Raw genomic sequence first — 22,984 nt, 5'->3', positions numbered from 1 at the left:
AAAACCTTAATAGTGCACTTATAAAATTAAAAGGTAATGGGGCATTATAGCGAGGAAATACAATTTTAAAAAACTTTTGAAATTCATTAAAAAAACAAAGGTTACAGGGATATTATAGTTAGGAAATAGAATCAAAGAAACCATAGAAATGCACTGAGAAAACCAAAGGTTGCTGTAATGTTGTAGTTAGGCTCTGATTTCTCTTGAACAAAACCATAGAAATTCAGCAATTAAAGTTGCCTGAACTAACTATAACTAAGGCTGCCGCAACACACTGCTTATTCATATTACATCACTCATGACTTTATCAGTGACATCACTGATGAGATCCCAACTGACATCACTGATGTAATCATCTACACAATCACTCACAAATCCACTAATACACCCAACCCAATAAATCATACATGAATTCACATACCCATACAACTACTCACACACCTACTCGCTGATCCATAGTGCCAATCACACACCCACTGGCTCACCCATACAGCCATACACAGCCACTTACTTCTCAAACACGCACTCACAGAGCTACTCAGACTCACTCACCCATGTAGCTACTCACATATCAATATATTCACCCATACATACACTCACAGACCCAGTCATTCACCCATACAGCCAGTCATATAAACACTCAGTCTCCAATACAACCATTCAAACAACCAATCAGTTAACCACAAAACCACTCAAAAAGCCACACAGGCACCCTGTCATGTGCTCCCTGCATTGCCCAATACAGTTTTTCTTATGTTAGCCAAACAATATATATTTTAGGCCTTGTTTTCCTTTGCACATGTTACTATATAAAGACGCTTGCTTTTGTTCTACAATGTACTTGACACAGAACCTGCTATTTTCCTGAGATGTGCCTGAACACCACAGACAAGGTAAAAAAAAAATGTCCCTTGTTATTCTTTATGCACAATCTGTAGCACCAAGATTTAACATTAGAATGTAGCTGTTGTTTAAGTGCACACATCTTGTAGTATAGCTAAACACATGAACCAAAAATACACATATGGAACGAAAGTCTGAGACAAGATCACTGCATCTGCTGAGATGTAAAACACCCAACTGTGAATGCTAAGGAATGAGGTCTGCAGGTAACCTCAGATCTATTTTATATATAAGCATTTAGCTTCAGTGGTATGGAAGGGGACGGTTTTGGTGACTCTGTCCTATGGAATATTAGGGCTTTTCATACAATGCTACCTGGATTTCTATTATGCATTTGTTAACTGTGACACATATATACCTCATTATAGAGCACAATAGTTTAAATAAATATTCTAAATGTCTTTGTGTCACATAGTAATCTTATTGTGGAGAAGTATGGGTGAGCTAGCAAAAGACTGTTTCCATTTACCATGATCCCTACTCACTCACCCTTCCAGCCACTCACACAACCACTCATTCACTAATACAGCCAGTCACACAGCCACTCAGACATGCATACAGTTTCTCACATACCCACTTATTCACCCATCCAGGTATTCACACACATTAGTACCCATACTGCCACTCACTCATTAGTAGTACCTTAGAATATATGTTTAACACTCACAAAACATTTGAAAACACTCACAGGATGATGGGAAAACAACCTATTAGGGCTATGGTAGTACCCCTTCCTACAGGAAGTGGTTACTTACAGGGTGTGGTGATGCAGCCGGGGTTGCTGACTCTAGAGCACAGAGCTCACGGTTCAATTTCCAGCACCGGAGTCAGATCGGCTCAGCACCATGTGACTCCGGGCAATATCTCACTTAATCTCCCCAATGGCCCCCACTACCTTGAGACCCTTATGGGTGATTAGTTCACACTTTACAAATACCAGGTTATAGATTACCCTAATCCTATTACTAGGCCTAACCGCAATATAAGCAGGTTAATATTAGACAACCCTAAAGGTATGCTGCTCATTGGCTTCTACCTTTCTCCCCCTTTAACACCCCTAACTTCAGTATTTAGGTAGCATTCCTGAACCCTGCATTTTAGATTAAATGGATAAGAAGACAACATGGACACAGAAGAGCTGTTGCACTGGAACTGAATCCCTGCTGCAGAGGAAATTGGTGCCAAACACTGCCTGCTACCTCAAAGACTCCACAATAGTGGTTTTGCAGTCTCGCCCTGACCCTCGGAAGAAATAAAAAAACCCTGACCTCCTCCAGCTGTCAAGAAATCACAGTAAACCTCCATTGGAATGAAGGTATTACTACCCTGCACACCATAACCACCCACTGATCCCTTCTATGTGTGGTTTATCAGCTTGCTACTCGTGGGTGACTCTGAATCAGCACCTGAACTAAATGAAATACATCAGCACTGGAGGGTCAGATCTGTCTCCCCATCAGGATTGTAGACACCAGGACCTAACAGAGCCATACCATACCAATTCTTGGGGTATGCACCCGATTCAGAAAACAGTAAGACTAAAAATCTGTGTCGGACTTTAAATAATCTAGAAGCAAACAGCCATCTAGGAATGTCTGGACACCTGGGATCCATATTGTGAGTGGCCCTACTGTCCCTATATTGCCTCTCCAATCTGCCTGCTCTTAACCATGAGGAAATCTTGATGTAGAGCGTCTGACTGACATAAATGCTATGCACCCTCCCCAATCAGCCTTGATGACAAGGATCCAACTGTGCTCCCATGATCCTCAGACCCTTGCAACCTCCCACCTTGAGTGGGACCCACTGGACTTGTCCTCCTGTGAAGTGTCTTTTCAAGTGGCTTCTTTTGTCGTAGCGCACCAGCTACCATCACCCTCAGCACCCTGCTACCAGTTGAATCTGGGATGGTCCCGATTTTTTGCTGCCGGAAGATTTGACCTGATCCTGTTATCAACCTAAAACGAGAAGGTGAACCTAGTGAAAGCATTGTCTGATTTTCTATGCATATTTCTGCCTTTCTCTATAGAAGTCAGAGGTGTGTAATTAAAAGCATGGGCGAATTTTGCGAATCTGGCGTTTGCGAATTTGCGAATTTGCGAATTTGCGTATTTGCGAATTCGCAATCTGCAAAATTCACGAACTCTCGCAAATTTGCAGATTTTTTTTTGTGTTCGCAAGGGTTTCTGCCAGTTCGCGAGGGTTTTGTAACAGTACCAGTTCGCGAACTTACTTTTCGGCTAGAAACGGTCGCGACTATGTTGTTTCTACGTCTGGTTCATCATCACAGGTTCACAGCACCCTCTGTTTCACCACTGCCACCCTCTGGTACATCAATGCCACCCTCTGGTTCATCACTGTAGATTATGGGGGGGAAAAGCAAGCACACCTGCCCTGCTTCAACTGACATGAATTAATTTGGGGTTGATTTATTAATGTGTCACTGTTTTAAAATTCCAGTCAAGTCAAGTCAAGTCAAAAAATTTGTATAGCGCACTACATACCCAGAGGGTTTCAAGGCGCTAAGGAAGGGGAGGAGGATTATTTGTCAAATATCCACGTTTTAAGCTGCTTTCTGAACGCTAGGTGGTTCTGGGTGAGGCGAAGGTAAGCGGGGAGTGAGTTCCATGTTTTAGCAGCCAGGTATGAAAAGGATCTGCCTCCCATGGTGGTCTTGTTGATGCGAGGTACAGTGGCGAGGGCTTGGCTGGAAGAGCGTAGTTGGCGGGAGGGGGTGTAGAAGGACAGTCGAGAGTTGAGGCAATGTGGTCCGATGTCGTAGAGTGATTTGTGTGCGTGGGTAAGCAGTCGGAAAGTGATTCTCTTATTGACGGGTAGCCAGTGGAGGTCTTTAAGGTGACCAGAGATGTGTTCGTTGCGTGGGATGTCTAATATGAGCCTGGCTGAGGCGTTTTGGATTCGTTGGAGTTTCTTTTGGAGTTTAGCGGTGGTACCTGCGTAGAGGGTGTTTCCGTAGTCCAGTCGGCTCGTGACCAGAGCGTGGGTGACTGTTTTCCTTGTTTCGGTGGGGATCCAGCGAAATGTTTTTCTGAGCATGCGAAGAATGTTGAAGCAGGAAGAGGATACGGCGCTGACTTGTCTGTTCATTGAGAGTGAAGAATCCAGGATGACGCCAAGGTTCCGTGCGTGGTCTGTCGGGATGGGTGCTTTTCCGAGGGCTTCCGGCCACCAGGAGTCGTCCCATGCAGATGGGGATGTGCCTAGGATGAGGACTTCTGTTTTGTCTGAGTTCAGTTTCAGACGGCTTAGTTTCATCCATTCGGCAACTTCTTTCATTCCTTCGTGTAGGTTAGTTTTGGCGGTGCTGGGGTCATTGGTGAGAGAAAGGATCAGTTGAGTGTCGTCCGCGTAAGAGATGATGTTGAGGTTGTGTTGGCGTGCGATGGCCGCGAGGGGGCTCATGTATACGTTGAATAGGGTGGGACTGAGTGAGGATCCTTGAGGTACGCCGCAGATGACTTCAGAGGCCTCAGACTTGAATGGAGGAAGGCGGACTCTCTGGGTTCTTCCGGTGAGGAACGAGGTGATCCATTCAAGTGCTTTTCCTTGAATTCCGATGTTATTGAGGCGTTGTAGAAGGGTGCTGTGGCAGACTGTATCGAATGCTGCAGAGAGGTCGAGGAGGATGAGGGCGACTGTGTCTCCATTGTCTAGTAGAGTTCGAATGTCGTCTGTTGCTGCGATGAGGGCGGTCTCAGTGCTGTGTTTTGCTCGGAAGCCAGATTGTGAGGGGTCGAGGGATTTGTTGGCTTCGAGGAAGGCGGCGAGCTGGTTGTTGACGGCTTTCTCGATGACTTTGGCCGGGAATGGAAGAAGCGAGATGGGGCGGTAATTTTTGAGTTTGGTGGGGTCCGCTGTTGGTTTTTTCAGAAGGGCGGTGAGTTCAGCGTGTTTCCAGTCTTCTGGGAAGGTAGCGGAGTTGAAGGAGCAGTTGATGACGTCTCGGAGGTGCGGTGCTATGACGGAGTCTGCTTTGTTGAAGATGTGGTGAGGGCATGGGTCTGTGGGGGATCCTGAGTGGATGGAATTCATCAGGCGGATGGTGTCCTCAGTGGAGATAGGGTTCCAGGCGTTAAGGGTGTTCACGGGGGGAAGATGGTCAGCAGATGGTAGGGTGGGTTGGTTTCCGGGTTGGTTGTCAAAGCTGTTGTGGATGTCTGCAATCTTGTTGTGGAAAAAAGAGGCTAGGGAGTCGCAGAGGGTTTGAGAGGGGGTGATGTCGTTGGAGTTGGCTGAGGGATTGGAAAATTCCTTGACGATGTTGAAAAGTTCCTTGCTGTTGTGGGCGTTGTTGTCAAGTCGATCCTTGAATGCTGTTTTCTTGGCTTTTCGGATCAGTTGGTGGTGAGTGCGGGTGGCGCTTTTGAAGGCGTCCTTGGTGCTGGTGGTTGGGTCTTTTTTCCAGGTCTTTTCAAGGGAACGGCAGAGTTTCTTGGACTTCTTGAGATCATCGTTGAACCATGAGGCCTTCTTGCTGCCAGGTTTACTTTGACGTTTTTTCAGTGGAGCTAAGGTGTCGGCGGTGTTGGATAACCATAGGGTGAGGTTGGCGGCGGCTGGCACCTGCTTCCTTATCTGTAATTTGCTTTCTGTTGCAGTGCAATTTTTTTTCCCAGGACCTTTGTGGCCTACTTGTAGCTATTCTATGAGTCTGCTGTGAGGGTCAGAGCAGGGTCATAGAATAGTTGCAAGTAGGCAACTGAACTCTGGAGGGGCCCCTCAGGAAGCACAACAGGGAATGGTTACTAATGATAAGTTTGAAATTTTGCACCTGCTGAGTGCTTTCAGTTTTGCAAAACTCGTTTTTCTGCAATTTCGCGGGATTCGTGGGGCGCGGACTTGCGCGAGATTGAATTCGGAAGCCGCGAATTCGTGCGAATATGCGATTTGTTTTTTTGAGGCGTGTTAGTTCACAAGGTTTTAGCTCCCGCTTGTAGCGCAACGGCGCAAAGTTACCATGACGGTCGTTCACGGGCGCGGCCATCTTGTTTGCATGAAGTATTTCCGTTTCCGGGCGCGATGTGTAATCTCGCAAAGTGTGCGGCTCGCTAGTACAATCTTGCATGTGATCGCGAGGAAAATCTCGCGCGAACTTACCCGCGCAGTCGTGAACGGGCGCGGCCATCTTGTTTCTCATTCATTGCTATGGTTCTGGGCATGCTTTCTGAATCCTCTCTGAATCTCTGCCATCCTTTGCTTGTTTGAAGTTTTTATTTACCTATTTTACTTATTATCTATCCCTCTATTTTTCTAGCTCTATATTTTTGTGTTTACTGCTACTTTTGGTTAATTTTAAACTACTTTTTTAAACTCTTTTCTTTTCTTCTTCCCTATTCTATTTCTTCTTTATTATTTAGCTTCCTTTCTGCCCAGACCATGGTAAAGGGAGCCGGGAAGCATCCTGAGAAGGGGAAGGGTCCCGCACCCCGTGCCCGGCTCCCATGCGGGCATTTGAGGGGGGAGCAGGTCACAGCCTAGGAAATCTTCAGCGCGGAGGAGGTGGCCACACTAGTTTTTTATGTTCAGCGCCACCTCCTCAGGACCTCATGGCAGGCGGCAGGATCGCTAGCGGGTACGGGATCCAGGAGCGCCGGAAGCGGTGGGAGAAGGTGTGCCGGGCCATGTACCAACACTCTTGGGTCCGGCGCACCTACAACCAGGCCACCCATCGTTGGACGGATCTCCTGGACCGGGAACATGATCTGCTCGACCTGCGAGGCCTTGAGATCCCCTGGCTTGGTGAGTAGTAGTAGCTATTTCTTTACTACTCTGTTTTCTCCTGCTCTGTGTGTTATTATCTTGCAAATTTTTGTTTTTTACCAAGAGCAATAATGCTGCTAATTACATTGTAGGTAAATTATATTTCAAAATCTTCTGTGCATTTCAGGTGCACTGCTCTCCTTCTCAGTAGCGCTGCTACTATGCTTATTTGTTTTCGATTTTGTGTTCATTTCATTGGCCTGTGAAATTATGCATGAGTGTAGTTTAAAGAACTGCGTAATGCTAGACACTAAGGGTCAGATTTTTAATTACTGGCGCATCCCTGCAAAGTAGCAGGGATGCGCCAGTAATTGTGCGCCCCGCCACCACCACCCATGGTGCACCGTATTTACAATGTGGCGCACCATGGGCCCAAAACGTCACCAAAGCGTTACGCATCTGTGTCGTAAAGACGGCGCATTGCTGGAGTTGCGTCACAACGATGGCGCAGCTCCATCAATGCTCTGGGGTGTCCTATCTCCCCAATGCTGCGTCAAGCCGTACGTCTGCTTCAAGCAGGCGCAGGGTTTGAGTCACGCATCATTGTCCTCAAAGTGACTGATTGAAATCTTGTAGATTTCCCTCAGCCACTTTTAGGATGCGTTCCTGCGCAGGAACGCCCTCCCTTGCGCCGGAACGTCCCCTGATAGCGCAGTGCTTTACAACGTGATGCATCTCCCAAATGCGTCACTTTGTTAATATACGCCGCACCATGGCACCTCTTTTGTTCTGCCGGTGCGTCACAAAAGTCACGCAGCAATGGAGCAAAAGAGCCGCAAGGGGCTTCTAAATCAGCCCCTACAGACTCAAGTCCAGTCCTTCCTTTGTACACATGGCACTAAGAAGAAATAGTGGTGGTGGATTGATAGTTTGAGTATTTTAATGACTGGTTAATGTAGTAGGAAACTTTTTAGTGTTGTCGCTGATCAGCAATCACGAAGGACTTTGTCTGTCACTTTGTCTGCCTGCCAGTCCTAGGCGAACCTTTTTAGTAGTTTGTTTAGTGAGTTACATAAGAATTTTCCAAGTCGACGGTCCGCAAATCAAGCAATACTAATAACGTAGTAGACCACATGAGATAGGTCAATATATCCAGTGGAATAGTTGTCTATTTGCTATTTCGCCAAAATATTTTGTTATTGTTCTTTTGAAAACTTTGATTTGGTTGACAAATATCATCCATGTTTTCTGGTATTTCTTTCTTTCATGTTGTACATAAGCTCCCCCCAGGGGCAAGAGGGCATTGGAGGAGGCTGCTGCTGCTGCTGAACAGGATCGGTCAGGCAAGGGCTCCTTTGCTGGCCCCGGTAAGTTTTAATTTTAATATAGAGTACCTTATTTTTCCTAGGTTTCCTCATTCGATTTTTTCTAAATCGTCTTTGATCTTCTTGTAGACTGTATCTAAATTCTTATCCTGCCTCGACTATGACTCCCTGTGGTATTACTAGATTATTCTTATTAGTCTGTCCATTGGACTCCCATTCTAGTCAGCAATAGCTCTATGCACTGAGTGCAGTCCTCTGGGATTGTCCATAATGTCTTTTCAAGTCTTTTAAATGTTTATGCTTTGACAATTGCCAACAATAAAAAGGTGAATGACCACCAAGAAAGAATAAGATACTACTTTACTCTTGGTTTGGATAGGAGGACAATCCATTCTACTACTGTTGCAGGGACAAATCTGCACAAACAGAACTATGGACACTAAATAGTGCATTGTTTATCAATTATAATAGGCGCAGGTAGACTTTCCACATACCTCAGTGATATCAGACTTTGAAGAACCCCCAATCTCCTTACTGACTAGATAGTGTGGCAGAGTCATTTAGCTCCCAAATTCATTGATGATTGATCCCCAATGATGATTATCCAACGCAGGACAAGAGTATGGAGTCAGAGTCCAGAAGTATCAGAGGCACAGACTCATGCTTGCAAATTGCAAAACCTTTTGCTCAGTCACTCTTGACCAAAAACCACAGAGTCTATTTAAGTTTTAAAGCTTTATTAAAAGTAAAAATATTTATTAAAATCAAGCTTGTCATAAAACATAAACTGTTGATTAAAAATGGAAAAGTGCTTATACTCATTTTTTATGTCACACATTTATTGTGGAGGAGCCGAGCCTCACCTGGTTTGAACTTTCATTTTTCTTTTTGGTGCTGAATCATTGGTCCCTTCGTCCTAATGATTTCTTCTTAGAAGTGAAGCTTCTCTCTGTTATGAGGAAAATGGTGCATGTTAAAAAGCAAGCATTCATCAGTTGTGCCAAATAATGCTGCAAGACAACACCCTTCCCTGGAAAAAGGGACATTTTTACTTTAGAGTAGACAGTCACAATTTATTAGATTGGTTTCTGTATTCACATTTCTTCATTCCTAGACAAAATACTAGTGAGTGGTGTATGTCTATGACATCTAACATTCTTAAATGTACTTTGTAGGTGGAACATCTAGTGCTGGGCCCAGCGCGGAGGTGGAGGGAAGCTTTGGGGAGGAGGCGGAGCAAGTGCCGGACCAAACTGCTGTGCGGGCAGTGGTAAGCTATTATATTCCTTACTTATTGAGATTGCAGACTGCATAGTGTGCTGCTCCCCGTGAGAAAACGTAAGGTTTGTCCAGATGAGAGACATGAAGAAGAATGATTGACATTTAGGGGCATATTATGATGGCAGACGGACATGAGTCCGTCCGCCACCATAGAGTAGGAGGGACCGTCCGCAGGGGCAGCAGCGGTCCCTCCGTGGTAAGTAGGATGTGACCGCCACCCTGGCGGTCACAACCTGTATTTTTATCATTGCGACGGGTGCTGCTTGAAGCAGCACCCGCCGCAATGATAAAAATGTAAGTTGTGCATTTGCATGCACAAAGCGGCAGGCACCGCGCGGTGCTGCCGCTTTGTGCAGGCAAATGCAGGGGGGTACCATAGGTACCCCCCATGGGCACCCCCCACCCCCCCTTCACCTCTGGGGGCCCGCAACGGGCCCCCACACACAAATCCGTATGCCTTTGAACGTCGAAAATGCCGCCGTCTAAAGGCATGTTCCTCCAGACATCCTAATATGGCTGGCTGTGTCTGATAGACACTGCCAGCCATGTTAGTTCTTTTCCGCCGCGGACGGGAGGCGACCGCGGCAGAAAAGCTGTGGACTGAAAAACGATCCCCCAGCCATCCTAATCTGGCGGGGGGTCTTTTTCAGTCAGCTGCTGATTTCCCGCATCCTCCGGGCCGGCGGTGGATTCCGCCGGGCCAGAGGATGCGGGAAATCCACAATCCTAATGTGCCCCATAGTTTGAATGGATGGATGCCTGGATCATGGTACTATCTGACTCTTAGATAGCATATGTGTTTCCAGAGAGAGTAGACGGTCACTGGATGAACTAAGTGTTACTTTGAAGAGCATGTAACACCGCACCCGCATGTCCGTCCCAGTGTAGGAAAGGCAAGGAAAAGAAGTTGTAATTTTGTCCGAATACTACCATGAATAGTAGCAGTAGTTTGTATTGCAAGCACAGCATATATCCGGCTATTACGATGGCCACTCACTACCTCTGTTAATAAGTTTAGTAGAACTCGGTCATTCATGTGTGGATGTATCACTGTTCACTCAATAAAAAGCAAAGCACCTAAAGTCATCCCATATGTAAGTAAATGCATACCATGTGCAGTGATAGATAATCAGATTATTTATCTTCTTCATTTTTCTTTTCTAGTATTCTTTGGCACTGTAGGGTGAAAGTTAAATTAATTAAGCAGTAGCCCTTGTATTCTCAGTGCCACCCGTAATAGAAAAGTAAGAGCATCACCACCTGCATGTACTGGACTGGTACAGTAATGCAAGTCTGTCTCACTCATCATGGCGGGCGTCTGTTTTCCTCGGGTGCAAGTTGACTGTGCTGGCATTATGCCGGCTTGCAGAAGTTAACGTACCAATTTTGCTAAACAATAGAGAAGAAGAAGAATGAGACTGGTGTACTGTCATAGTCGACTCTAATGGAGTGAGTCCATAGTGCTCGTAGAATTGATTCCTTAAACTACCACTAATGTTAGAGCAAGGGTGAAGAAGTGGGAGGTTAGATAGATACTGGCCACAATAGTTATGTACTGCACTTGCAAGTTGCTAGTTCTACTGTGACACAACTTTCTGCTGAATCATTTTTTGTTAATCATAAAGAGCATTGGTTACAGACTATGTCTTTCTTTCTTCATATAGATGCTCCTTCCAAACCAACCCAGAAGGAGCTGGCTAGACGGGCCCGGCAATGGAGGCTGGAGGCCACTGTCGCTGAATATCGCTGGCTGGTGGCCCAGGAGGAGGGGGACAAGCAGTCTACCACAACATCTACCGGGACAGCTGCATCCTCCTCCGCGCTCCCTGGCTCACCCAGACGCCGCAGGTCTCCAGCGGTACAGACCTGGTGTACCGCAGCCACCCGCCACCGCCGAGCAAAGAAATCAGCTGCCCCCACAGCAGTTGCAAGAAACGCATGCACCGCCTTTCCCTGAGGGTTTCCTACCTCGAGCAGGAGCTGCTCAACACGAAAACCCTGCTCGAGACCCTCTGCAAGGAGCATTCCGACCTGGCCCGGAAATTCAACAGCAGCAGCCAGCAGTGGGAGGAGACTGTCCCTTGCCCCTTTTTTAAAGACTTCTGGGGGATGGGAATTGGGAGGTGGGTTTTTTCACTTTTTTGGACTTTTCACGGACATTCGTTGGGGTTAGGGAGTGGGGGTCTTGTGGGAGATTATTTTTGTCAGGGATATATATATACTTTAAACTTTATCTTAACATACGTGTTTTTATTTACTGCTTTTGAGGCTGGTTGGTGGGGGTTTAACAGTAAATTTGTTTTGGTGACACTTAAGTGGCATCTTGATTAAAGTTGTGTAATTAATTGCCCAAATGTTTTCAAAACTAAGTGCCTCTCACAGAGTAAGTGAATTCAATAGTCCTAGGACTTTACTAGTACTAGCGTCCGTCTCTCGTCTCTCCTAATACTCCATTATACTTCCTCCCCCCAAGCGCTTATCTTACCTGTAATTTGTGTTTGGAAATAGGGCTAGGCACGGGGCTGGCTGCACGGCAAATGGCAATATGGCAATCCTGGGCAGATGAAATGTCATCATTGCGTTGGTAGTAGTGGTGTTACACAGTGGCAGTTGCAGCATCTGAAAAAAAAGAAAATGAAACCTTGTTTGTCCTTACCGTAGCATTAGAACAGTACGATAGAAAATATAGCAGGTGACAGTACACTAGAACAGTGCCACAATGTAGCCTAACAAATGGTAAAGTATTGAAAGTATAACTTGTACTTGCGTTGAATTTCTTTGACATTGGCTACTACTACAAGAAATAGTACTGAAGTTGAAGGACACAGCAGTGACATAATTTGCCACTTCTAGGAGGAGTATGTTCTTGATGACCTATCAAGTTGATGGCGGCATGGCACACATGAAAATCTGCTTTCATTTGCCAATAGTGACTGAGTGTGAATCTGAGTAAGTATAGAATATATCCTCAGATTCCTTCACCAGCCTGTTGCTATGACCTTATCCTCCCCAGCAAGTGTGTGGAATTATTGCTGTCATTTAGTCACACATCAATCAAAACCACACAGCCCGGTGGAAGAGGGTTAGGGTTTGTAAAATGGATGGGAATGGGGGATTTTGGGAAAGTTTTTTGAGAGAAGAAGAAAAAGCACAGCATGGACAAACAATAATTGAAGATAAAGAAATCTTTGGGTACAAAGATAACCATAAATCTTTTAAGTGACATAAAGGAAGTGCATGCACTACTGCATGCATTGTTACTGAAAAGTAAGTAGTACTTTCAACAACCGTGAATGACAGAATGCGACAGTACAGGGCTGCAGTCTGCACTCAGAGAAACACTTCTTACATTAAATTAGGTTTAAAAAATAGCCGAAGTAAAACCTATAGAATGGCTGTGGGGATCAATTTAGAAGCAGAGAGAGATCCAAGAAATGCAGAGTCACACTCATAGAAGTTCACAGCAATAACATTACTTAAAAAATAATTATAAAAGAACGGATACTGTATCTGTATGTTGTTGTAGTTGTCCTGTTGAATTTGGTAAGTAAGTTGCACGCATCAAACCATTCCTCTTATTAGCGGCACTCCTCCATTCCAGCTGACGCTTTGTCCATCAATGTTGGTGACCAGAAGACACCCTGTCCACTGCCTGCCTGGCGGATGCTGAATTGCGGCTCGCTAATATGAAGCCTGACTTCATCCTTTTTTTCCCATTGCACAGACTGAAACCCGGCCTGTAATTATTGATGGAAAAACAGGAATTGATATTAGAACACCACTGACAAATAAATATAAGGTATGTACGCTGTGTAGTGCAAAAAGTCACACTTTGAGTTTCCTAATAGACAGTACAATATTTTTGAAAGTGCGTACTCTGTCTGAGTCTCCTTTTGAAGGATGAGTAAGTATGGGCAAATTAATTTAGCGGATCTTTCCCCTCAAGCTAGGTGTACTGTAAACTGTGTTTTAGAACAAAATTAGACCTTCCCAGCAGTGCTCCCACCCAGACCCTTACTAAAGCCAGTCGCAAAAATGTAGAACACCCCCAATCAGATCTCAAAAAATGAGGCGTAGTAGAAAACTGGTGACAAAACGTACTTTGAAAGTAAAAGTAGGCCCAAATCCCCCCTTACCCATCGTGGATTGTATTGAAACCACTTGCAAGCAAGCAAAAGTATCCATACCCAGCATCGCTCCAAGACTCGCAAACCCCCCCACAAACAGCCCCCCACCCAAACACATGCAATACAAATACTGCTAACCCTAACAAGCCCTAAGTTCAGAATAGTGGCAAACGCTTTCTTTAACTATGCCAAATCCCCCCTTTCCCACAATGGATTTTCTTCAAATCACTTGCAACCAAAATTACACATTCCCACGAGTGCTCTAAGACCCCAGAACTCAGTTGCAAAAATCTAGAACACCCCGAAACACATGCAATCCTGCTGCTATGGCTAACCCTAACGAACCCTAAGTTACAAAAAGTGCCAAAAGGCTTTTCCGCATGGATTTTCTCCAAACCAGTTTTATTCGGTATTAGACCTTCCCAGCATATGCCCCAAGACCGGCCAACCCACCCGCAAAAAAGCACAACACCCCCAAACAGCCAAAAAGGAAAATCTCATACTTACAATATTTTTCTGCCTTCTGTCCAAACGCGCTGTGCAGCTAGGTCATAACTCCTGTTTTCCACCGTGGATTTCCTGAAAAGCAAATGCAATCAAAATTAGACTGTGCCAGCAGCGCTACCAGACCCCAAAACCCACCCACAAACACCCGGAACCCCCCCAAAGAGCACCTCAAAGACAAGCAAGTCAGCAAAAATGCAAAAAGAATTTCGCCTCTGATTTGGTCCAAACCACTTTTAACCGGTATTAGAGCTTCCCAGCAATGGCCCCAGAGCCGTCAACCCAGGCGAAAACAAAGTTGAAGACCCCCAAACAGCCAAAAAGCAAAAGTACAAAAATGGGGACTTAGCCATTTTCATGGCAATTTCCAAAATCACTCCGCGCGCGCTCTGCAGCTAGGCCCTAACTCCCCTCTGCCACGATGGATTTGCTTCAAACCTCTTGCAATCAAAAGTATCCATAGCCAGCAGTGCTCCCAGACACCGAAACCCACCCACAAACACCAGGAAGCCCCCGAAACAGGCCCCTGAAAACATGATAGTGAGTAAAAAGTCAAAAACGTTTTCAACTCTGATTTGGTCAAAACCAGTTTTATCCGGTATTAGACCTTCCCAGCAATGCCCCAAGACCCACCAACTCACCCGCAAAGAAGTAGAATACCCCCACAAGTGCAGAGTCTTTCTGCATTTGGTGTAATCCAGCCCTCTGCTTTGAGGGAAATAGGAGTCTGGAGGAGGAGGATAGAGGAGCATGTTCTTGTGAACTTGTGAACCTGAGGAATGCAGACTGCGGCACCTTCAAATCAATAAGCAAATAAGTGAAGACAGTTGTGCTGATGGGCTTGTTTTTGTGATTAGGTGATTAAAGTTTTAATTATATTAACTGTGCAAAACAAAGAAAGACAGACACACAGGAATAAAAGTGAATAAGGAAGAAAAAGAAAGTTATTGATTCATTGGCTCATTTTCAGGGCTCGGTGTCAGGGAATAAGATTTTTTCCTCATACTCTGTGAATTCAGGCAGGAGTAGGTCAGTTTCACCTAACAGAGAAGAAATTCCATCATCTAAGTGCTGTCCTCCTCGTCTTCTTCTGGTGTGTGTTCTCGTACTTTGTAATCTGGTGGTATGAGGTGCTGATTCATCTTGATCATTGATAAACTCTCCACATTTTTGGGCGAGAGGCGGGTCCGTTTGCAAGTTACAATGCCACCAGCAGCACTGAAAACACGTTCAGAAGACACGCTTGTGAGTGGGCAAGACAAGTAGTTTATAGCCAGGTTGGAGATCTGTGCCCACAATTCTTTTGTCCCATGCCAATACGCCAATGGGTCATCATTAACATAGACCTCTGTTGAGTCATTCAGATAGTCCTGCACCATCGACTGAAGGTTCTCAACGGTTCCTCCACTTTGCTTACTTTTTGCTGGGACCTTTTGAGAACCAAACCCAAGCTAAGTTAGCCAATCCTCTTCTTCACCCAATGTTACTGTTGTGTCTGGTGCAGATGATCCGGTTGCCGGTGTCTTTAACAGCTGAGAGGTCACTTCTGCGACAGCCACAGGTGCAGAGGTGGATTCTTTTCACTGGGGATGGCCTGCTGATGCTGATGTACTGCCCTTTCCTTCAATTTTCTGCCATTCCCTTTCAAACCTCATGGCTGGCAAGGCTAGCCAACGTTTGTACTTTGTAACATCTTCATCACCAAAAGGAAAGAATGCTCTATCTGCCAGCGCCTTTTGGTAGCATGGATCCAGAATAGTAGCACAAATGTAATGCTGTTCTGAGTGGATCATTTGAAGACGTTCATCGTCAAGTAGGCGCTCTAATAATTTCTCCGCCAAAACAAAAGCGTCTTGCTTTTCTTTATCTTTTTGAAACATAGAAGACACCGCCTTCAGTTGGTGCTCCAGCATGCGCAACAATGGGATAGCTTTTCCCAAATTACAGTCCTCCCTGCTGACTGCACGCGTGAAGACCTCAAAAGGACGAAGCATGTCTGTCAGGCTTTTAACTAGCTTCCATTGCGCCGCATCTAGCCTCAGGTCCGTCTGAGCTGTACCCAGTATTAAGAAATACTAATTGAGTACCGTAAACTGCTCATACAAATGCTCAAGCATGTAGAAGGTTGAGTTCCAACGTGTTGGCACCTCCTGGATGAGTGCTTTCACTGGCATTCAACGTTCATGTAGCAGGCCGCTAAGATGCTTCCGGGCCTTAAAAGAATGGCTGAAATGGTTGCACATTCTTCGGCAGGTGGCCACTAACTCGCAGGCTGGACTGTCTTCTTCACTCAAGAATTTTTTGACAACCAGGTTTATACAGTGCGCCAAACACGGCACTCTGAAATAGTTACCCAGATCCATGGCCTTAACTACATTGGTGCCATTATCCGTGGAAACATAACCAATCTTGCATTTTTTGGGGGACAGTCAGTGAAAGACCTTTGTGTTAAACTCATTCAAAATGTTTTCTGCTGTATGACGTTTCTCCAAGCCAAACATGGCTAGTGTTGCATGTTCCAGAGCAGCTTTAAACACTTGGTCCGGGTCAACACCTGCGTTTAGCTTTACTTTAACCCCTGAAAAAGAGACCCAGTGTGTAGTGATGCACATGTAATCAGTGCCTGCGCCACTGGTCCACATGTCTGTTGTCAGATGTATAGTGTGAACAGCACTCTTCTGCAAAGCTGCCCCAACCACCTCCAGCACATCTTCATGTAGTGCTGGAACCGCAACTCTGGCAAAATAGAACCGGCTAGGAACCTTCCATTTAGGGCAGAGCGCTGCCACTAATTCTAGAAAACCAACCCCTTCTACAAAAGAAAAAGGGAGAAGGTCCAGAGCCAGCAGTTTAGCCAGCTTAGTGTTATACAGACGCGTCAGTGGGTGGTTGCGTTCATATGGCGCTTCTGAAAACAACATGGTTCTAATATTGGCCTGGACCATTTTACGGGATGATGATGATGACTTCTTCGACCCAGTTACGCTCGCTGATGAACTTTTTTGCATTGGTGTCTCACTCTCTCCCACACTCTTAGTGTGGCTCACAGGGGGTGTGCTGACAGGGGTACTGGGTGTAAGTGAAGTAGTGTTTGACGCTTCTTCCTCCTCGTCATCATCAGATGAAACATCAACGTTTTCTTGACTTGCAATTCTGGCTTCCTTGATCTCCTTTAGGTGCGCAAACTATTGGACAGCGTGCTGTCTCTTAAGATGACCTCTCTGGCCTCTGGTCCCATAGTTGGTACCAAGCATACCACGACTAACTGCAAACTTACAAATGCTACAAATGGCTATGTTTTCCTTTTTTGGGTAAACACTAAAGAAGTCCCAAACTGCGGACTTGAAATGTCTGTGGGGGCCGGAGGAGGCGATACTGGTGGTGGTCATGCTGCTAATGCCAGATGAAGTAGAGGATGTGTATTGCCGAACTTTACTACGTTGTGCACTTTCACCACCACTAATTGAGGTCGAGGTGGATGGAGGTCCCTTCTGGCGAGGAAGAAATATGGAAGCGGTAGGTGGTAGTGTACTAGTTAACTCCAATGATTGTGGTGTTCCCATTGCCTTCTCATCGACAACATCATCACGCTCAGCAGCTTTTCAGGCTAGGGTCAAAATGTTTGTTTGCTGCATGCCCGCTGAGGCTCGAGTGAAGCCTATGATGACTGCGTCGTCTCGAGAGAATCTTCATCAGCAGGAGTATACGCCACTTCTTGTTGAGCATCATCACACTCTATAACTATGAGAGTTTTGACGACCTTCCTTTTACGCTTAGCTACCTTTGTCAGATCATGGTGTGCCTCACTCTCAGACGGCTGTGGTGGTTCCCAATTGTCATCCATATCATCAGAAGGAAGGGGGCTGAAGAAGATGTAGACACCAGCCTTGATCTTTTCCTTGCTAGGGATGTGGAAGACAATGAATGATCATCAGGAGGAGTGGCTTCCTCAAATGATACCTCGGCTTGATTGCCGACTTCCTTCGGGAGGAACAACTATTGGGGGCACTTGTGCCCCTCCATGCACCTCTGTTTGTGCATCTCCTTGCACATGTACTTGGGCTTGTACTTGCACATGTGGTTGTTGTTGCAGCTGTGATTGTTCAACACTTGTCAGATGAGTTACAACAACCTGTGTTGATTGAGGGACATTGCTGCTACTTTCTTGCAAAGAGCCAACATCACTGGTCAATGGTGATTGAACAACTAGACTAAGTGCCTTTGCAGCACTCAAGGGCTTAGACTTAAGTTGGCGTGGTGGTGGTGGCACTGAGCCCAATGGAGCAGGGGTGCTGCTCCCAGCTTGGTCCCCAGCAGATCCCGCTGCTGCTGCAGGCGTACTTTTTTTTTTATTCCCAAAAAATTCAAGACACCCCACAGAAAGACTAGGCCCATGCACCACTCACTAGCCCTGGTCAAAAGGCCCCAACAACAGCCCAAAAATCGAAAAACACAGAAAAATCACCACAATCCCATGCCATCCATGCCCTCCATGATGTTTAAATTCAAGACACCCCACAGAAAGACTAGGCCCATGCACCACTCACTAGCCCTGGTCAAATGGCCCCAACAACAGCCCAAAAATCGAAAAACACACAAAAATCACCACAATCCCATGCCATCCATGCCCTCAATGATGTTTAAATTTAAGACACCCCACAGAAAGACTAGGCCCATGCACCACTCACTACCCCTGGGCATAATGGATGAAAGCTAGGCAAAATGGGTGCAGGCCTGAGAACACTGCCTGCATTCAAAATGGCCCCTTGCCTCCCAGCACATGGCCAGGGCCTGCCTGTACCAGCACTCAAAATGGACCCCACCCAAATGGCCGGTCCCCATGAACACCCCAAAAAATCGAAAACTACAAAAAAATCAGCACAATCCCATGCCATCCATGCCCTCCATGATGTTTAAATTGAAGACACCCCACAGAAAGACTAGGCCCATGCACCACTCACTAGCCCTGGTCAAATGGCCCCAACAACAGCCCAAAGATCGAAAAACACACAAAAACCACCACAATCCCATGCCATCCATGCCCTCAATCATGTTTAAATTCAAGACACCCCACAGAAAGACTAGGCCCATGCACCCCTGAGTACCCCTGGGAATAATGGATGAAAGCATGGCAGACTGGGTGCAGGCCTATGGCACAACAAAGCACACTGCCTGGCTTCAAAATGGCCCCTAGACCCCCACCACATGGACAGGCCCGGCCTGCACCAGTCCTCAAAATGGCCCTCACCCACATGGACAGGCCCATAAACACCCCAAAAAATCGAAAAAACACACACAAATCACCACAATCCCATGCCATCCATGCCCTCCATGATGTTTAAATTCAAGACACCCCACAGAAAGACTAGGCCCATGCACCACTCACTAGCCCTGGTCAAAAAGCCCCAACAACAGCCCAAAAATTGAAAAACACACAACAATCACCATAATCCCATGCCATCCATGCCCTCAATGATGTTTAAATTCAAGACACCCCACAGAAAGACTAGGCACATGCACCACTCACTAGCCCTGGTCAAAAGGCCCCAACAACAGCCCAAAAATCGAAAAACACACCAAATTCACCACAATCCCATGCCATCCATGCCCTCATTAATGTTCAAATTCAAGACACCCACAGAAAGACTTGGCCCATGCACCACTGAATACACCTGGGCATAATGGATGAAAGCATGGCAGACTGGGTGCAGGCCTATGGCAAAACAAAGCACACTGCCTGGCTTCAAATGGCCCCTATACCCCCACCACATGGACAGGCCCAGCCTGCACCAGTCCTTAAAATGGCCCCCACCCACATGGACAGGCCCATGAACACCCCAAAAAATCGAAAAAACACACAAAAATCACCACAATCCCATGCCATCCATGCCCTTAATGATGTTTAAATTCAAGACACCCCACAGAAAGTCTAGGCCCATATACCACTCACTACCCCTGGGCAAAAGGCCCCAACAACAGCCCAAAAATCGAAAATTCCAAAGTTGTAGTTGCAGCAACTGTAATGCCCCAAACAAACTTACTTGTGAAATTTCTAATCCAAAAGTGATCCAAAGAAAGTCAAAAAGGCCTCAAATCCAAATATCCATCAGCATCCACAAAAAGTAATCCTTCCAGGCACTGGGAGGAGCCTGCTGGACAGGAACAGGAAGTTGGAGACTGTGGGGCACTTCCCTCCTCCCACCCCCCCCTAAATGGACTCCTTGCAAAAGAAAGTGCAGGCAAATGTCAACCTGATGATTTATTCTGTTAAAAATCATCATTTTCAGAAGGTTTATGCTGCTTGCTGGTGGATTTCTTGTGCAGAATTGCAAATTCTGTATTTCGTGAGTGCGAGATTGCTGCTGCCCGCCGCATCTACGTGTTCGCAATTGCGAACTCTCGCGATGCGTGCTGTGCAAGGTGGCAAGCCGCGATTATGTAATCGCAGTCGCCACACTCCCGCGGGATCCCGCAGCAAGATCCAAAATGGCGCAGCACTCGCAAAATATCGAGAAAAACAACTCGGCAAACACTGAATGACGGTAAGTGCACGCCGCGCGCCGCAATATTGTATCACCAAGCCAAAAAATCCGCCGTGTGTGAATTTGCCGATGTTCGGAAAATTTGCGAGAGTTCGCGGATTGCGAATTTACCGAAAATCCGCAAAATCCACGAGCGGAACGGATTTTACGCCGATGCTTATTAATTGTGTACAAAAGTGATATATTTTGCATCTTTGAAAGTACTTACTGTAAATCAAAGTCTTGGTCTTAAATATTGCATAAAAATCAACATTAATTTTATAAATTTGTCTCAGATTTATTCTTTTTTAAATGAAGTTTTATGTAGCTCAAACTAGACCAGAAGGTATCAGAGTGCTTTACATGAGCACTAGTTTTGTTAGGCATGGGGAGATTAAGTGATCCCCAGAATCATAGAACATTGAGCGTCTCTGCCAAGACTCAAACCCGGCTCCCCAGCTCTGAGGTCGACTGCCCTAGCCATTAGTCCACATTCTCGCTTGAGCGCCTGCCTCATTTATTGCCTCTGTGAGTATAAAAAGTGCTTACCACTAATCTCTGATAAGCCTAACTGCTCACCCACACTACCACAAATAGAGCATTAGTATTATCTACTTTTGCCTCTGTGAATCAATAAGGAACTCACTGCACCCTCACCTTACTTCATTTTAGTACACTATGGGGCTGATTCCGATCTGGGTAGGTAAGCTCTCTGACCGAGCCGGATCGGGAGTGTTTTCTGACTGAGCTAGGAGTCCTGAAGTCCGACCGAGCGAGTACAATGCAGCCGCATGCTGCCGAACTCGGTTCGGGTGGACTGTCATATAAGTCAATATGAGCCGGTCGTTCGATGCGTACATGGGCTCCCATTGGCTGATTATTTACGTCTGGCTCAAGGGCGCCCCCTACAGTGGGTACACGTCAGTGCCATCCGCACCGTACATGCCCGTGTTGGGGGGACCCTTGGGTCTCCCCGGTGTCCAAGTCATAAGGCGGCGGTTGACAGGGGGTCGGCTGTGGACCCCAAAGGCAACGTCCCGGACTATTTGCGAGCCAGACACTTCGGCTCACACCGGCTGTCAGACGCGTGCATCGTACCGGCATAAATCTTTCATTTTGGAAGTCCTCTTAAAACTATCCTTATTAGGCCACCTAATGTGTAAAATGATGATGATCCATGCAGACAAAAATCCATATATTGTTTTTTTTCCAGAACTAGTCCATAGAAGTTTGTTTGAAGAAACAAAAGGGGTCATTTTTTGTAGATTGTAATGTATTTTTGGTTTCAAATTAAGTCTGGTGTAATTGTACTATATCCATCCAATATCAGAGTTTAATTACAAAGTGTAGTATTCAGATGTTATATTAACTCCTTTCTGGAAGATTAAAGTTCTGTTGAAATTAAAAAAAAAAACTTTCTATACATTACCTCCAATAGGCCGGATACTATCAAAACACAGATGAACCACTTAGAAGAAACACTGCACACACGTTTTTAGCTTGAATTCCTCCTTAGAACTTTGGTTGAAGATTGAAAAGATATGACTTTGTTAGTTTGAAAGGAAGTTTTGCTTTAAATTTAGGATTGATGTCATTGCATTTTGTAAAATCAGTGGATCACTGACAGAATATTGAATTACAGAAATATCAACACAAGAATATCGATGCCCTGAATATCGAAGTCCTTTCTACATTTTGGTGAGTACAATAATATTGAAAAAAATATATTGATGTCTAAAATACCGTTAAAAATATAATATGTATACTTACTTAATACTATTCATTAATAAATATTGTAATAACTTATAATTTGTTAAAAAAATTTTGATAAATTATAAATACATATATACACATACAACAATAATATAACAAAAAATATATAAAACAAATAAAACATTACAATATTTTTATTCTTTTCAAAATAAGTTATACACTACATTAACAAAAACAGTAGAGAAAATATTGGATATCGGAGGGAAATAAATTACTATTTACACTCCAGAGAGTGTAACAATAGTGAAAGTGTTGTATAGCGTAGGGGTAAAAATTACTATTTCAACTCCAGAGAGTGCAACTGTAGGGAACGTGTTGGATAGCAGAAGGTCGACCGGGTAAAAAGCGTTGTATATGGTGGCGGTGTCTGCATCCATATTGCAATGTCAGTGGGAAGCAACCTTCTGTAGCAGCGTTGCCTCCATGGAAAGGCATGCGGATTACTCAGTTGGGGAGGTGGTGGGGGCACATCAGGGTACCTATGGTAGACCCCTGCATTTGCATGGACGACATGGCAGGCACCGCACGGTGCCATCCACATTGTGCATGCAAATACACAAATGCCTTTTTTGTATTGCAGCAGGTGCTGCTGACAGTACCGTCAGACGCAATGCGAAAAATGCGGACTGCGCCCGCCAGTATGGCAGGCGCATCCTAATTGCACATGTGGGATCGCCGCACACTTAGCGGGTGGTCCCATTTCCTGGGGCGATGGCGGGCGGACATCGTAATAAACCTCTAAAAAATTAAATCAGCTAACTAAATGTGACACTTTAATAAAAATAACATTTTCCTTTAAAAAAAAAGAAACCAGTAAATAAACCACAAA

Source organism: Lissotriton vulgaris, unplaced genomic scaffold (assembly GCF_964263255.1).
Source record: "Lissotriton vulgaris unplaced genomic scaffold, aLisVul1.2 SCAFFOLD_2271, whole genome shotgun sequence".
Lineage (NCBI taxonomy): Eukaryota > Metazoa > Chordata > Amphibia > Caudata > Salamandridae > Lissotriton > Lissotriton vulgaris.
This window is presented reverse-complemented; position numbering follows the sequence as displayed.